At 37.1% G+C, this 16,441-nt stretch overlaps 1 long non-coding RNA gene across 1 annotated transcript in view; it reads left to right on the forward strand.

Moving 5' to 3' along the window:
- The window catches only part of LOC112675951 (uncharacterized), a 120,445-nt gene that overhangs the window by 20,141 nt on the left and 83,863 nt on the right, over positions 1–16,441 (forward strand). The window contains exon 2 of the long non-coding RNA XR_007407278.1: positions 1,461–1,591. This is a non-coding gene — a long non-coding RNA (uncharacterized LOC112675951). The remainder of the gene's footprint in view (positions 1–1,460; positions 1,592–16,441) is intronic.

The raw sequence follows: 16,441 nt of genomic DNA on the forward strand, positions 1-16,441 counted from the left end.
GTCAAAAATCACTTCTGGGTGACCACCTACATGACAGGCAAAAAAAATGATTCAAAGTAAATAAATGAAGCTGTTGGCATACCTTTATATGGACTAAAAATATGTGAAATTCAGTCCTGTGGAACTCACTAAATATAGACTCAGCAGTCTCAAGTTTTCCTATGCTTTAAATGATTTTTGTATTCAAATAAGTGGTGGGTTAACAATAAAGAGAAAGAATCAAAGAATTAACTATATTTTTCACATAATGAAGCAATTTCACTTATTCTTTCATCAGCATTTATTTTATATTTATTTTGTGCCAGATGCTGGGCTAGTTATTTTTCAGTTATTTAAAGCCAGATAAAAAGGAGTAAGGATGAGAAGAAGGATGAAGGTCTTACCCTTATTTATATGTAGAAAAATCCACAAGCAACTTTAAAGTTTTTTTTTATTTTTTCATTTATGAAAGAGAGAGAGACAGGCAGAGGCACAAGCAGAAACACAGAGACACAGGCAGAGACACAGGCAGAGGGAGAAGCAGGCTCCATTCCGGAAGCCCGATGTGGGACTCGATCTCGGGTCTCCCGGATCACGCCCTGGGCCAAAAGCAGACGCTAAACCGCTGAGCCACCCCGGGATCCCCCACAAGCAACTTTAAAGGCATAATAGGGTTGTGGTAGAAAGGATTACATACATAATTCTTTGATATATTTAGTACAAAAACCTTTCTCAAAGATGAAAAGATAAAAGATCTGTTTGGAAGGTTTGAATAAAGAATAATTCTAGGAATCATTTATGTTGCCATCCAGGTAGAGGTCAGACCAGACATCAGGACTATCTTGTCTTTTTTTTTTTTTTTTTTAAGATTTTATTTATTTATTCATGAGAGACACACACACAGAGAGAGAGAGAGGCAGAGACACAGGCAGAGAGAGAAGAAGGCTCTATGCAGGGAGCCTGACACAGGACTCGATCCTGGGTCTCCAGGATCACGCCCTGGGAGGAAGGTGGTGCTAAACCGCTGAGCCACCCAGGCTACCCCCCCCTTTTTTTTAAGATTTATTTATTTATTCATGAGACACACACACACAGACAGAGATAGGCAGAGGGAGAAGCAGGCTCCTCACAGGGAGTCTGATGCAGAGCTCCATCCCAGACCCCGGGATCACACCCTGAGCCAAAGGCAGACACTCAACGGCTGAGCCACCCAGATATGGACTAGGTTTTATGTAGAAATCATTATAATTTCTTTCTAAACAAAATACAAAAATTCCAAATCAGTACTCCCAGAAAGAATATGCATTTCCACTTCTATGACAGAGTATAAATACAATTATAAAAGCTGAACAAATAACCTAAGACAGTAATTTGTAAGAATAAGAGGCAAGTAAGGCAGCCATAACTTGAAGGTCTAAGATCCCAGAAAGTAGGTACATGCATTGAAAAAGTCCCATATTTTCCACTGCTTTTTCCCCTAGGGCATTTCCCAAATCATGGAACATGGAAAGAAAGTGGTGGCTTGGTGCTATGGTAGTCTCACTCAACTGGAGAAACAAAAAACCCAGGATTTGAGGGGCCAAATTCCCAGAAGAAAGGGAACCAAAGAAAAGTAAGTCTGACTTTTTTGTATAAGACTTTGTTTTTGTGCATTTTATGTCTCCTAAGTTTAAGGTAAGAAAAAACAAGAATCAAAGCAGAATGCAGCTATCAGGAGGCTAAAGTATTAACAGATTTTAGTAGTCTATAGTGCAGAGGATATAAAAACTAGAGTTCAGAACCCTTCAAATAGAAAATGCCAATGAAACACCCCAGGTTTTCAACTAATATTTTTAAAAGGCTGTACCCTAAAAATAAGGGTATACTAAAATAGACCAACCTTGAATAAATCAGGATGATCTGCCCATGCATTATCTTCCCACCAGAAGGAAATTAGTTTCTCTATGGAAGATGATCATTCAGAACCTTCACACACAATTAACATACAATTAAACTTTACCAGGCATGTTGGAAAACAAATAAAAAAAGAGAAGTGACTGAAAAAATAGATAATAGACAAAACCCAACAGATGACTTAAAATTGGTATTATCAAATATAGACCTTTAAATAATTATGATTCATATGTTCAACAAAACAAATTTAAAAATGGAGAATTTTACTAAACTGAAATATATGCAAAAGAAAGGGAAATTTTAGCATAAAAAATTCAATAATTGAATTTAGAATTTAAAGGATATATTTGTTAGCATATTAGACACAGCAGAAAAGATGACTAGTGAATTGAAAGGTCAGTATAAAGTGTCCAGAATAAAGTCCAGGCAGAGAAAAAATATAAGGAATATATTAAAACTAGATCATAATTGATATAAGGAATACCACGTAAAGATATATGTGTAATCAGAGAGACTGTAGAAGAAACAGTATTTAAAGAGCTACTGCCTGAGAATTTTCTAAATCTAACAAGAGACATAAAGTCATAAATTCAATAAGATCTGCAAACCTCAAACAGGAGAAACTCAAACCATACCTAGGCACATTATTGTAAAAACCTCTGAAAATCAAAGAAAAAAAGAAGCAAGGAAAATTATAAAGTACTTCAGGGGTAGCAAGACTGACAGCTAACTTCTCAATAGAAGCAATAGAAACTGTGAAGCAATGGAATCATCTTTGAAATAAAGAAAGACAATGTGAATTGAGAATTCCATACTTACTGAACTTACTTACTTACTGAACATATGCTTTAAAAATGAAGGCATTGTCATTTTTTTTAGACAAAAAAAACTTAGAATTCCTCACTCTTAGACTGACACTAAAAGAGATAATAAAAGGAGTTATTTTGGCAGAAGGAGAGTGATCTTAGAAGCATAATCAAAAAGGAACAATAGAAATAACTATAATGGGAGATATAAAGAAATAGTGTTTAAAACAATTATATAGTATCTTTAGGTTTTTAAATATGTGTAGAATTTAAATACCCAATAACAAAAGCACAACAACTAGATAGTCAAGTGGAGTCCTTGAGGGTAATGCGTCAAGTGGAATAAGTCAGACAGAGAAAGTCAAATACTGTATTATCTCACTTATATGTAGAATCTAAAAAAGCCAAACTCATAAAACAAAGAATAGATTGTTAGTTGTCAAAGGTGAGGGGATGGAGGAAATGGGTGAAGGTGATTATAAGGTACAAACTTACTGTTAAGATAAATAAGTTCTAGTAATATAATGTATAGCATGGGAACTATAGTTAACAAAACTATATTATATATTTGAAAGCTGATAAGAGAGTATATCTTAAAAGTTCTTCTTACAAGGAATAAAAACTTGTAGCTATATGAAGGTAATGGATGGTAACTAAACACACTGCAGTTGTCTTTTCACAATATATACATATATCAAAATCATTGTTAGATATGTTAAACTAATACAATGCTGTATTTCATTTATATCTCAATAAAACTAAAAAAATTTTTTTGAAGATTTTTATTTATTTGAGAGAGAGAGAAAGAGAACATGAGCAGGAGGAGGAGCAGAGGGAGCAGCAGAGTCCCTGCTGAGCAGGGAGCACAATGCTGGGCTCAGTCCCAGGATTCCAGCATCATGACCTGAGCTGAAGGCAGACGCTTAAAAAACTGAGCCACCCAGGCACCCTGGAAAAAGTGTTACAAGAGGACACCTGAGTGGGTCAGTCAGTTAAGCAGTTGCTTAGGCTCAGGTCATGATCCCATGGTCCTGAGATCAGCCCCGCATCAGGCTCCCTAGGGAGCCTGCTTCTCCCTCTCCCTCTCTCCCAGTTTGTACTCTCTCTGTGTGTCAAATAAATAAATAAAATATTTTTTTAAAAAGTGTTACAAGGTTCTTTCATTGTCTGGAAAGTTGATAAAAATATTAAAGTAAATTATAATCAAAGATGCATATTGTAACAATCAATGCAAAATAGAAAATTAAATAGAGGGAAAAATTGAATAATTAAAAATACTTTATTATGTAGTATTACTAGAGATAAAGTAAAACTTTTGTATGCAATAATTCTAGAAAGTTAATTTTGACAAACTCAAAGGAAGTTATAATACTTCTAAGTGTTTTAGTATTTAATGTTATTAAAGATAATTATTTTATTATTTTGTATTAATAGCAATAAAGAGGGACATTTTATAGTGATAAAATGGTCAATTCAAAAGGAAGATTTAATAACCTAAATATATGTACACCTAAAAATATAGCCTTAACAATTCTAAGAAATAATGTAACAGAATGGAGAAATAAATTCATAGCCAACATTCAATAACTATGGAATACACAATGTTTTCAAATGCACATGGAAGATTTACCAAAATTGAGCATATGCTGGATAAAAGACAGTTTTCAATAAATGATAAATAATTGAAATCATATTTTTCCTGGCCGCAGTGAAAATAAACTAGTAACATAAATAGATTATCCCTAAAATAACTAGAAAATAGTGTTTAAGAAGGGTGATTAGCAATAAATAGACCAGAACATGTTCTTCAATAGCATTGGGAGAATGCAAAAAGCCTTGGCTCAGTCACCATCTTTTCATTTGAATTTTTTTTACTTAGCTGTATGCTTCAACTAAGACATTTGTCAAGCTTGATTCTCCCCTCCTCAAATTCTGAGTGCTCTCTTGCACAGCAGAGAGAAAAAGCTCTTCTGACTTTTACTGCAAGTCTTCCCATTTTTAGGAATTTGTACCTATAGAATGTTTAAGTTTTTAGTGTACGTTTGCCTATAGGTGCAAAGAAAAAAGTCAACTGGACATTGGAAACAAAATTAAACCAGGCAATGTTCAGTAGTTACAATGGACAAATCAGCCCCTGACTTTCTGGAGAATAAGTCTGACCATACAACAAATTGAGAAGGCTGGTATGACAAGATGTTCTGTGAACAAATGAGCTAGTTAATGAACAAAGTCAAGAAAACTATGACCAGGAAATCTCTTTTCTTGGCTTGCGCCCTGTCTGACTTAGTGAATAATAATACATAATTAGGTTGCAGCATTCTTGAATGAGGAGCCAATGAGTCAAAAACCAAATTTGACTGGCTTTTGACTGACTCAACCATTGCAGCCAGGAAACAGGTTGGGTGGGTACCCATTGCCTCAGTTCTTCCATGGTGTGGAGGAACTTCCTGGCCAGTTCATCTTCTACAATAAATTGGTCATTAGGCTAAAGAAAAATGTATGCCCTGACTCTACTAGATTATTCAGTGGACCTCTTAGGAATTAATAGGGGTTAATTCTTCATAAAGTTCAGAAAATCTACCATTCCTTCATATGGACTGGGTTCTCAATCCATATGGCTACAACTTTGGCTTCATGGCTCTCTGCCTCTTCTCTTGCTGTTTCCTTTGCCTAGAACCTTTTCATTTCTCAGCCAAGTGAGATCAAATTGTATACAACCCTTTCAGACAAAATGAAAGCATCTGTGCTTTACTGTACTTTTGTGCGTGTTTATTATTGCACTTTTGTCTTGATATAGTTATCTCTCTGTTTAAATGATCACCTTCCCCTTTATACTATGAACTCCATAAAATTAGGGACCATGTTTTATCTTTTAATGATAATACTGGGCTCTTGCTCTTATTATGTGCCTGCCTCACAACAAACATTATAGGTATTGGTGTTGTGCTTATTTTATAGATGAGGAATGAGAGTTTAAAGAAATGAGGTAACGTCCCCCAAATCCACAACTATTTAATTGACAGAGCAAAGACTGAACTCCAGTTGGTCTGACTCCAGAGCCTAGTTCTTATCCACATTCTCCATCTAACCAATTTCCCCTCAGAGAAAGCCCTTTGGACAAATGTCCAATAGGACATGTTTATAATAGTATGCAGGTAGAATCGATGAAAATAAAAATCATATTTAATAAAAAGATCTTTCTCTCTCTAGTTTTGAACCAATAAGTAAACAAACAAATCCACTGAGTTCCAAGGATGTATCTTACTAATGAAGGCAGAGGGACAAGGTTACTGAAACCTTAAAGGAGTGTTCGCTTAGAGAGATTCAAGGAGGAAGTCTTCTAGAAGAAGAAAGAAGGATCACAAAACTTCTTTACTGAGCAGCAGACCATGATTCAGAAATCCAGTTGATTTAAAAGTGCAGACTGTTCTCCACAGGAAAACACCGAGTAGGGCCCAGCCATACACTGCCACAGAAAGTCACTACCCTTTTCCCCAAATACCATTTTTTAATGGTTGGTCTAAAGTTGGTCCCTGAATTCTTTAGAAATGTGAAGAGTCAGAGATGCCTCAGCAGCCTAGAAACCTATGTCCCCCTTTAGACCAATCCCTGCCTAATCACTGGGAGGTTTGTGTTGTCACTGAGGGAAATGCTACCACTCAGAGTCAATTCTGGTTTTGGTTGGTAGTCCCATTTCATGAGGCTTTATATCCTTCTTGTGTCATTAGTTGTTTTGTTTTCCATTCTTAGAGGTCTTGACAATAACACCATTGCACTGAGATATAGGTACAATGCTGCTCTTCTGTCTGTGAAAGGAGGAATCATGGCAAGTCCCAACAGCGCCTGGCAGAGCTTTCTCCTGTAGAGAGAGATCAGAGCAACTGAGGGAGCTGTCTCAGATCTACTACTCAATCCCACTGTTATGGGCCCATTTGGGAAGGGTGGGAATAATGAGAATAGCCTTTTATAACGTTTGGATGACTATGGAAACTCACTTTAAGTCTGCACATGGAGTATAAGGACAGGACTGCCTTTTTGGACAAACATTCCTCTTAGAGCCTGGGAAAATTAATGCAAAGCAATTTTAGAGATGCTACTGTTCAATTATTTTTCTTCCTTGCTTTGTCATTTTTTTCTTTCAATTAAGAATTGGTGCATTGGCTTCCTTTCCCAGAAAATAAACAATTCTCCTTGCAATACCCATGCCTTGGCAGGAGAGAGATGACTGATGCAGACACTTGCAGCTGAAGCAAATTTTTTTTTTTACTACAGTTAATTTCCATTCCTTGATCTAGGATAAAGAGTGGGAAAATTAAGAGCTTGTTCCCTTCACTTTTTATGTTACTCTTTTTTCTGTGCACATTTGACTCTACCTTAATAATTAAGGTCTCAACACATGTTTGGAATTTTTTTCCACTCACTAATTCACTATATCCTGACCTTAGGCCTGTGTTCTACATCTCATTATGGAAAACAATATTCTCTTGCTAATAAATATTTATCATGTGTATGCAATATTATAAAGCCCAGGCCTTTGATAGAACCTAGAATAGTGATGAAATTCAAAAAACAGTGTTTGTTGGAATCCATTCCAATAATTGAGTGGGAAGGGTATTATGGTGGAGTTCTGGTTAAAGGCTAAAGGAATGGCTGGGTCCCAGCAACAGGTGAATTAGCTTTCATCTCTCCTTTGGCCCACCCCAATCAACATGTCATCTCAACTGTCAGGACCCCCAGTGATGATTGCTCCTCAGCCTCCAATGGCTAGGAAATGAAGTAAAATTAGCTTGAGGATCTTTTCTTCTCCATTTGTTATGGAGTTACTAGAGCTTGTTATGTGCCCAGAGTCTGTTGCTCTTAATTTTTTTACTAAGGCTGTTTCCATACTTTGATTCATCCCTCCCCCATTCATCCCCAGCCCTACCTCCATCTCCTATAGTATTTCAAAAGGTTAGTCCCTAGCCCCAGTCATTGGCGCTCTACTTTCCTATCAAGTGTGGTTCTCATTTCCTTATTTTTATAAGCTGGCAACCATAAAAATTTCCTCCTAGAGCTGCAGAATGCAATGCAAAAGTAAGCCATTTAAATTTTCAGCATTATGGACCATTTCTGAGCACTACTAAATGGAACCAGGAGCTGGCAACATGTACCCAACCCAAACTTGACAGGCCTAGTGAGAGAAACTGAAGAAAAAGATATCTTTATAAAAGATAAGAGTCATCTGGATATACCAGTGTCTGATGAATTCTGTATCAAATATGTTCCTTCTACTAGTCTCAAACATTGACATATTATACTAGTTAGCAAAAGGAAATAAAAACATTCATGTTCTGGAGAATGGTAGAGGATAGAGGAAGAGTATGGACTCGGGTCTGTAAGACCTTAGTTTGGAAGTGTGGACATCTCCATCATTATAACCTCCATGATCTGAGCAAGCTCCTCAACCTCTCTAAACTTCAGTTTCTTTATCAATGAAATGGGAATTAGAACACAAACCCCCTTTCTAATCCCCATCTTTCTCTGTATAAAGTGGGAATTATAATAGTTCCTACCCTGAAAAACATACAGGATGTACCCTTTAGTAAATATTAGCTATTGGCTTTATTCTTGTTTTGATTTTTTAAAAGTAAGAAAGAAAGCTGTAACAAGCCCAATCTAGAGCAAATATTATTTTGATCAAATACAAAGCAATCGTAGTTCATTAAGGGGTTCATTTAAAAATATCTGTCAGATATTGCAAAAGTAAAATCCAAATCTCAGAGACTAAAAAACAAAACAAAACAAAACAAAACAAAAAAAAAAACCCCTAAAATATCCACTGACTTTCTCTTAGTGATTGGGCTTATGGGAAATTATTTTCTTTAAATGTTTTAAAAATTCCAGGACGCCTGGGTGGCTCAGTGGTTGAGCATCTGCCTTCTGCTCAGGGTGTGATCATGGAGTCTGGGATTGAGTCCCACATGGGGCTCCCTGCATAGAGCCTGTTTCTCCCTCTGCCTGTGTCTCTGCCTTTCTCTCTGCGTCTCTCATGCATAAATAAATAAAATCTTTTAAAAAAATAAAAGTAAATAAAAGTTTTTAAAATTCCAAGTTTTCTACAGTGAGCACACTTTCATATAGTCAAAAAATCATTACCTTTTAAAAATATAAAATATGCACTATTATCATATGACAGTTCATGGACCTTAGTCTCTCTCCTCAATGTCTCATATTTACTCGGATATCCCCAACGTTGATAAAGTGGGAATGTGTATGTGTGTGTGTGTGTGTGTGTGTGTATATATATATATATATATATATAAATGGGTACCTGCATATTAGTCTAATTTCAAGTTTTTGCTCTGTTTCATTTTTGAAACATTAAAACACCAAAACATACCCATTCTCAATAATGATCAGACATTACTATTTAATCCTTTTTGCTTCAGATATTTTGTTTACATAAATAGAATAGAATATTACAAATAAAATTCAGTTCTTTTTGTTTCTCCCTCCAAGTTCTATCCCTTTATCTCTTCTCCAGGGGTGGCCATTATTATAAGTTTGGAGGGTACTACTTCGGTTCATATTTTTGTATTTTAATTGCATGTATATGTATATGCTCTACAAATAGTAGATATATTGCTTTACATGTTTTGTAGTGTTCAAAGATTCTTTTATATTGTATCTGTCATTTTGTAGCTTGTTTATTCTAACTCAGATTATATTTTCTAGATCAGTGCTCTCCAATAAAAATACAGTATGAACTATAAATGTTTAAATTTTTATAATAATCATATTAATAAAAAAGCAAGGAGAAACATAAAATTAAATTTAGTATAAATTATTTAACTCAATATATCCAAAGTATTATTATTCTAAAATACATCTTTAGCCACATTTCAAGTGCTCAATACCTTTATGTGGTTAGTGACTGTCATATTGGAGAACACAGTTCTAGATCTACTTATACTGATACACGTTCACTTAATTGTTGTAGAGTATTTCATTACACATATGTAGCATATACATAGTATATACCACATAGGATATCTCATAGTAAATATGTACTGTGTGTGTGTGTGTGTGTACCACAATTGATTTACCCATTTAGTTATTGATGGACAGTTAGGTTTTCCCTATTGCAAATAATGTTCACTGAACAATTCTATGTATCCTGCTGCATATGTATGAGTTTCTGTTAACGAATACCATAGGTAGAATTTCTAGTTCATAGGAATGAACATCTAATTATAGGGCTGTTGCCAAGTTGCATTTCATAGTGGTTGTACCAGTTTTTATTGTTAACAACAGAGGCTGAGAATGCTTTATTCCTTTATTCTTCACTACAGACTACCCGAGTGTAATCCCACCTCTACTTCTTTACTGGGATACCTTGGCACACTATTTAACTTCTGTTTATCTGTGAAATGTGGCTAATAAAACAGTATCTACCTCATTGCTATTAGTATTAGGTGAGTTAATACATGGAAAGAAAGGACTTAGAACAATGCCTAGAAATGGTAATTCCTCAATAAATATAAGCTATTGTTATTTTATTATCATTTAATTTGTTCTTCAAACTGTTATGTATTATAAGTAAGCAGGACAGTATTATTACTACCAAGATAGGAGATTGGATAAGACCTAATCCATGTCTGGGATTTATTAAATGATGTTAAATGTCATAGCTATAAAGAGATAATTTCATCCAATCTTCCTATTGCTTTAGAGAAGAAAATTTTTGGCTTTCCTGGGATTTTAACTAACAACAAACTTCTCCAAATTGGTTATTAGAGTATTAGAGTCTAGAAATAAGTATTCTTACTCTCAGATATTACTAGTTGTGCAAATATTTCCCTTTCTCAAGAAACATTGGAGGAAACATAAATTATGTCATGATCAAATGCCAAAATCCATGGGAAATACCATAAATGTATAATTTCATTTAATTAATATTTAGAACACTTTCTTCTTATATCCTTATATTCAGTTAGAATTTCAGTTCAGTCTGCCACCACTACCTCCAACATCACTAACACCACCACAACACCAATACCACTATCTACCCTCTTCCTCATTGAGATCAGACCTACTTCAGCTGGAATAGATGATACTGAATAGTTATTAACTGTGCCTCCATAAAGTTTAGTGAGTAAATTAGAGCCTCATGCTTAGAAAAAAAAATGTCCAAACCTAGAGAGGAAGGATTTTAGGATTGGGAAAGCTTTTTATTTTCTATCTTAAATTCTACTGAAGTTTCTCCTCCTTTTCCATTCATTGTATATATTTTATCCCTTAAGTTTTTGGACAAATTTACTATGGTTGCTTTAAAGTCCTTCTGTGCAGTTTCCATCACCTGGATCCTCTCAGAGTCAGTTTCTATTTAATGCTTTTTTTTCTTGAGTATTTTTATGTTTTCTTTGTACATCCAATGATTTTTGATTGGCAGCTGGACATTATGAACTATACAATGTAGGGTCTCTGGATTCTATTAAGTTCTTTGAAGAGGAATTCTTGTTTTAGAAGGTAGTTAATTTGGATAGACTCAAACTTCCAACTTTGTCTTCCTTGTGATGAACAGCAAATGAACTCTCCTATAGTTATTCACCTCCCAGCTACTGTTATTCTTTAAAATTCCCCTGGGTCCTTCCCTAAGTATAGCAGTCATTCAAGGTTTTAGGCAGATTTTATATGTTTGCAGCTCTCCCCTTGTGTAGTTCCTTCCTTTCCATGATTATCCCTCTAACTTTTGGCTTTGCTTGCCTCAGACTGTGTCTGATACCTCCAATCAGTAATAAGGTGGCTTTCTGCTGTTACAGTTGTATAGGCAAGAGCCTGCAAACCTTCAAATCTCAGTCATGGAAATTCTTCTTTCCATGACTATGGAAAGATTATCTTTTCCAAAGATAGACTTTCTTCTAGTTTTGAATTTGGTCTCTTTCTGATTTAATAATTTAAAAATATATATTGTCCAGATTTTATAATTGCCATCTGAAAGTTAGTCCAACCAAGATTCTCTACTATTTCTGTAAGTACAACACCCTATTAAATGTCTATTAACTTAAATAGTTTCAACTTCTCCCATGCTATTTAGTCACTGAAGAAATCAGATATAAATTAAAGGTGGATGAAGGCATTTGTAATGTTCTCTCTTCTTCTGAAAATATTTTGAATTTACCTTAATAGAAAATTTAAAATGAAAACATTACCTCATGGTTGGTACTGTATATTTCCTATTATTTTACAAAAGGAGTATAATGTTTTGGTTGTTCTACTTTTAATAATATTAAGATTACTCCACCGAGTAGGAGGTGTTCAAGCAGTCTAGGCAGAAATCAAGATCTCAAGGGAGTGTTGAAAGCAGAACATCTCTCAGTGAGATGAATCATTGCATACACAAGTGTAGAGCCACAGAAAAGGAAATAAACTTTTGATTTGACATATTATTCTCTGCCTTTATTCTGAGAAACCTGCAAACTCAGATTAGATGAAAAAGAAACACAATAATCCAAGAACTAAGAGAAGGTCTGACAAAGACCTAAAAGAGCCCTTGAAGAAGAATTGTCAGTAAAATGATGGAGTACTGAAAATCCCTGGAGTTTCATAATGGAAAGGGCCTCATTAAGCCATATAATTCAACATCAAGAACTTCTTGTAGAACATGGTTTTATTTTCCTGTGCTGCCTGTTCTTCCCTCACTGGTAGGATGCTATCAATAATCCCAAAGGTCCTGAATATCTCTAATAATTTATGATTTTATAATCATCATCCCCTCCTAACATTATACTGATAGGGAATGGCGGCCACATCTTGAGTTCAAGGCAGAACTAGAATACAACATAAATATATTCTCTCCTACCCAGTATCATTTCCACAAGAGGGGCTAACATTTATTCAGTTTGCTGAGCATTTTATATATCACATATAATATAATCTTTACTATAACCTATTATAAGGTAGGTATTATATCTATCTCCAGTTTAAAGATGATGAAATTAAGACAAAACTAGGCATTTGTCAGATATGCCTGCAAAGTGTATCTTGAATCCTTTTAATTTTCTCATCAGCACTATCACTGTCCTAGTCCAAACTGATGCTAGCTGTCACCTAGATTCTTGTAATCTAACTGCTCTACTTGTCCCACCCATCCAGTCCATGCTTTCTCAGTAGCCTGAGTAATCCTTCAAAAATGTAAATGAAAAAAAAATGTAAATGAAATTATGCCACACTTCTCAAACTCTCCAATGGTTTCTTATTGTACTTAGAATAAAATGTAGGGGGAGGGGCAAGATTGAGGAAGAGTAGGGTCCCCAAGTCACCTGTCCCCACCAAATTACCTAGATAACCTTCAAATCATCCTGAAAATCTATGAATTCGGCCTGAGATTTAAAGAGAGAACAGCTGGAATGCTACAGTGAGAAGAGTTCGCGCTTCTATCAAGGTAGGAAGACGGGGAAAAAAGAAATAAAGAAACAAAGGCCTCCAAGGGGGAGGGGCCCCGCGAGGAGCCGGGCTGAGGCCGGGGCGAGTGTCCCCAGGACAGGAGAGCCCCGTCCCGGAGGAGCAGGAGCTGCACCGACCTTCCCGGGCGGAAAGGGGCTCGCAGGGAGTTGGAGCAGGACCCCCAGGAGGGCGGGGATGCCCTCGGGCTCCCAGGGACACTAACAGACACCTGCGCCCCTGGAGAGTGCGCCATACCCCGCGGTGCAGCTCCCTAAAAGACTGCAGCACGCACGGCGGGACCCGGAGGGGCTTGGGCGGTGGCTCCCCGGAGGGGGCTGCACCACCAGGAGCACGAATCCAACAGCGCAGGACACAGCCCAGGATCCGGCCTCCCCCTGGGACAGGCAGAGGCCGGGAGGGCCCAGGACAGCAAGGACGCTCCCGCCCTGAGCTGAGCAGAGCAGCGGCCCCGCCCCGGAGCCTCCAGGCCCTGGAGAGAGCTCTGGAGTTACTGCGCGAGCTGACTCCAGGGATCCAGAGCTGGCCCCAGCCACTGCGGTTGTTCCTCCTGGGGCCTCACGGGGTAAACGACCCCCACTGAGCCCTGCACCAGGCAGGGGGCAGAGCAGCTCCCCCAAGTGCTAACACCTGAAAATCAGCACAGCAGGCCCCTCCCCCAGAAGACCAACTAGGCGGACAAGTTCCAGGGGAAGTCAAGGGACCTAAAGTATACAGAATCAGAAGATACTCCCCCGGGGTTTTTTTTTTTTTTTTTTTTTTTTTTTGCATTTTGATTTCTGTTTGCTTCCCCCACCCTCTTTTTCTTTCTCTTTTTCTTCTCTGTTTTTTCTTTTTTTCTCTTTTTTTTCCTTCTTTCTCTCCTCTGTTTTTCTCCTTTTCCCAATACAACTCACTTTTGGCCACTCTGCACTGAGCAAAATGACTAGAAGGAAAACCTCACCTCAAAAGAAAGAATGAGAAACAGTCCTCTCTCCCACAGAGTTACAAAATCTGGATTACAATTCAATGTCAGAAAGCCAATTCAGAAGCACTATCATACAGCTACTTGTGGCTCTAGAAAAAAGCATAAAGGACTCAAGAGACTTCATGACTGCAGAATTTAGATCTAATCAGACAGAAATTAAAAATCCACTGAATGAGATGCAATCCAAACTAGAAGTCGTAACGACGAGGGTTAATGAGGTGGAAGAACGAGTGAGTGACATAGAAGACAAGTTGATGGCAAAGAGGGAAACTGAGGAAAAAGACAAACAAGTAAAAGACCATGAGGATAGATTAATGGAAATAAATGACAGCCTGAGGAAGAAAAACCTACATTTAATTGGGGTTCCCGAGGGCGCCAAAAGGGACAGAGGTCCAGAATATGTATTTGAACAAATCATAGCTGAAACTTTCCTAATCTGGGAAGGGAAACAGGCATTCAGATCCAGGAAATATAGAGATCCCTCCCTAAAATCAATAAAAAACCGTTCAACACCTCGACATCTAATAGTTAAGCTTGCAAATTACAAAGATAAAGAGAAGATCCTTAAAGCAGCAAGAGACAAGAAATCCCTGACCTTTATGGGGAGGAGTATTAGGGTAACAGCAGACCTCTCCAAAGAGACCTGGCAGGCCAGAAAGTGCTGGCAGGATATATTCAGGGTCCTAAATGAGAAGAACATGCAACCAAGAATACTTTATCCAGCAAGGCTCTCATTCAAAATGGAAGGAGAGATAAAGAGCTTCCAAGACAGGCAGGAACTGAAAGAATATGTGACCCCCAAATCAGCTCTGCAAGAAATTTTAAGGGGGACTCTCAAAATTCCCCTTTAAGAAGAAGTCCAGTGGAACAATCCACAAAAACAAGGACTGAATAGATATCATGATGACACTAAACTCATATCTTTCTATAGTAACTCTGAATGTGAATGGGCTTAATGACCCCATCAAAAGGTGCAGGGTGTCAGACTGGATAAAAAAGCAGGACCCATCTATTTGCTGTCTACAAGAGACTCATTATAGACAGAAGGACACCTACAGCCTGAAAATAAAAGGTTGGAGAACCATTTACCATTCAAATGGTCCTCAAAAGAAAGCAGGGGTAGCCATCCTTATATCAGATAAACTAAAATTTACCCCGAAGACTGTAGTGAGAGATGAAGAGGGACACTATATCATACTAAAGGATCTATCCAACAAGAGGACTTAACAATCCTCAATATATATGCTCCGAATGTGGAAGCTGCCAAATATATAAATCAATTAATAACCAAAGTGAAGAAATACTTAGATAATAATACACTTATACTTGGTGACTTCAATCTAGCTCTTTCTACCCTCGATAGGTCTTCTAAGCACAACATCTCCAAAGAAACGAGAGCTTTAAATGATACACTGGACCAGATGGATTTCACAGATATCTACAGAACTTTACATCAAACTCAACTGAATACACGTTCTTCTCAAGTACACATGGAACTTTCACCAGAATAGACCATATACTGGGTCACAAATCGGGTCTGAACTGATACCAAAAGATTGGGATCGTCCCCTGCAGATTCTCAGACCATAATGCCTTGAAATTAGAACTAAATCACAACAAGAATTTTGGAAGGACTTCAAACACGTGGAGGTTAAAACCATCCTGCTAAAAGATGAAAGGGTCAACCAGGAAATTAAGGAAGAATTTAAAATATTCATGGAAACTAATGAGAATGAAGATACAACCATTCAAAATCTTTGGGATGCAGCAAAAGCAGTCCTGAGGGAGAAATACATCGCAATACAAGCATCCATTCAAAAACTGGAAAGAACTCAAATACAAAAGCTAACCTTACACCTAAAGGAGCTAGAGAAAAAACAGCAAATAGATCCTACACCCAGGAGAAGAAGAGTTAATAAAGATTCGAGCAGAACTCAACGAAATCGAGACCAGAAGAACTGTGGAACAGATCAACAAAACCAGGAGTTGGTTCTTTGAAAGAATTAATAAGATAGATAAACCATTAGCCAGCCTTATTAAAAAGAAGAGAGAGAAGACTCAAATTAATAAAATCATGGATGAGAAAGGAGAGATCACTACCAACACCAAGGAAATACAAATGATTCTAAAAACATATTATGAACAGCTATACGCCAATAAATTAGGCAATCTAGAAGAAATGGACGCATTCCTGGAAAGCCACAAACTACCAAAACTGGAACAGGAAGAAATAGAAAACCTGAACAGGCCAATAACCAGGGAGGAAATTGAAGCAGTCATCAAAAACCTCCCAGGACAAAAAGTCCAGGGCCAGATGGCTTCCCAGGGGAATTCTATCAAACGTTTAAAGAAG

This window comes from Canis lupus, chromosome 30 (genome assembly GCF_003254725.2).
Source record: "Canis lupus dingo isolate Sandy chromosome 30, ASM325472v2, whole genome shotgun sequence".
In the NCBI taxonomy this organism is placed as follows: Eukaryota; Metazoa; Chordata; class Mammalia; order Carnivora; family Canidae; genus Canis; species Canis lupus.